The 2,052-nt window shown below is 37.1% G+C and overlaps 1 long non-coding RNA gene across 1 annotated transcript in view; it reads right to left on the bottom strand.

Moving 5' to 3' along the window:
* The window catches only part of LOC137989436 (uncharacterized), a 3,489-nt gene extending 2,844 nt beyond the window's left edge, over nucleotides 1-645 (bottom strand). Inside the window, exon 1 of the long non-coding RNA XR_011120889.1 lies at nucleotides 551-645. This is a non-coding gene — a long non-coding RNA (uncharacterized lncRNA). The remainder of the gene's footprint in view (nucleotides 1-550) is intronic.
* Nucleotides 646-2,052: the final 1,407 nt, after the last annotated feature.

Below are 2,052 nucleotides of genomic sequence, written 5' to 3'. Positions count from 1 at the left end.
TGCAGATTGCAGACTGGCTACAAATAGCGCTGATAAACAGTATTTAAGTCTACAAACCCATTTCAAATAGCGCTGATAAACAGTATTTAAGCCTAAGAACCCATTTCAAATAGCGGTGATAAACAGTATTTAAGTCTAAGAACCCATTTTAAAACGGTTAGAAATTATTGAAAGCTAACCGTTTTAAAATGGGTTCTTAGACTTAAATACTGTTTATCAGCGCTATTTCTAGCCAGTCTGCAGCCTGCAGTCTGCAATCTGCAGTCTGCAAATGTCAGACACCGAAGTACAGTGTACTGTATACATGTGCATCACTCCCGTCTGAGTGATGGGTGAAGAGTTCACATTTTGCTGTGTATAAAAACCAAACAAGAAAACATATAAAGAATAGGAATCAACAGTCTTTTCTTCAAGTTTCTTTGTCAAGCATTTATTGCGCAAAAGCGAAAAAATCGAACCCTAGCTCACTGGAATTAACAGAAGGCCAGCGCTACAAAATAATCCACACTAAAGGTTCATAACTTTAAAATCTCATCAAATATTGACTTACCTTATTCTTTGTTATTTTTGCACTCTTTCCAAGTATAAATTTCTGTGTTGGCAATATCAAACGCATAAAAACAACCGAAAACAACCGAAAACTAGACCCTCCCTGAGGGTACACTGGGTTGCCTGTGGTCCGTGCACCGTTCCAGACAATTTTTTCAAGTTGGGGGGTCATTAAGACCATTTAAGGGGTCACCCAGAAGTCATACCAGCAGAGGCCCTTTGGCTCACAGGTTCTCACACGTTTGTACGACGAAAAAATTCTGTCCTTGTGTAATATGTAGCTCTAACAGTGCACGATATTGTTTTGGTATTGTCTATCATTGTAGATAAACTTCTTTTCACCACAAGTTAAAGCGTGCCCTCTGAGCATCTGACAGCTTTGTAATACTAAAGTTTACTAAAGTTAAGGATTAGTGTCTGGATGGGTGACCAAAAACATATACGCCTTCGTAAAACAGAAGCATTTCACCGAAAATACTATTAACGCTAACAAATGCGAACTTAGCAAGGTACAGATTTTGTTAGCTTGCTTTATGCAAAAACAAATATTGATGCAAAAGTAAATAAATATTGATACACAGTTTTCAGAAAGAGCAGAAGGAAGTTTCCAGGACGGTCGCTCGAGAATAACATATTTACGACATGAAAACAACATTAATTTTGAAAAGTGAATATAGAATATAAACAGTTACGATCAGCGACAAACATTTTGGGTGATTTTTGCTACGTTCAATTTTGTTATTGTACGTTTTGGCTGCACAAATAAATCGCAAAATCGAAAGTGACATCGCCGGAATTCAGCGGGCGCCGTGATTACTAGTAAGTTACCGCGGCATGTTTACCTGCGAAACAGTGAAGCATCTGTGTCAAATGAAGGCAAGATACCGGGTTTTCGTAAGTTCCTTTTTCTGTCAAGTGTTATAAAGTTTGACAATAAATGAGCGAATTCAAAACAAAGATCACAATCGCCCACCATTGTTTCTGCAAAGTCAAAAATTTACTCTCCAAGACGAGGTTATTTATCACCAAGTAATTCCATCATTTTCGAAATAGCAGCTACTTTATTATTCACCGGCGTCACAATTTTTTGCTGATTTTGGGGCTCATTTTGTTGAAACTCAAGCACGCTTCCAACAGACCAGTTTATTTTCATGACACCTCTCCTGCTTAAAGAGTTATACTAAAAATATCCTCCCGTATCACGTTTCAACCTTAAGCTCGAAAATTCAATACACAACATGATATTATAATTCACAAAGGCAGAAAATATCACAGAATCCTTTTCCAGCCAAACATTTTATTGAAACAAACAACATAAGATGCACTAAAACGCCATTTGCGTTGCAATGACTTTCCATTGCTGGTTAACGAGCATAACAAACTCACGAGGCAGAATGTATATTTATATTTAATTAAGTTAGCACAACACAAAAACGCTAACCTCATTTTGACACGAAAATGCTTTACTATTGCCATAAAAACTATCCAGTTAAGCTCGCATAT

Source organism: Montipora foliosa, unplaced genomic scaffold, assembly GCF_036669935.1.
Source record: "Montipora foliosa isolate CH-2021 unplaced genomic scaffold, ASM3666993v2 scaffold_459, whole genome shotgun sequence".
Taxonomy (NCBI): domain Eukaryota; kingdom Metazoa; phylum Cnidaria; class Anthozoa; order Scleractinia; family Acroporidae; genus Montipora; species Montipora foliosa.
Note: the sequence above shows the minus strand (reverse complement) of the source record. Positions and strands in the feature narration are given on the sequence as shown.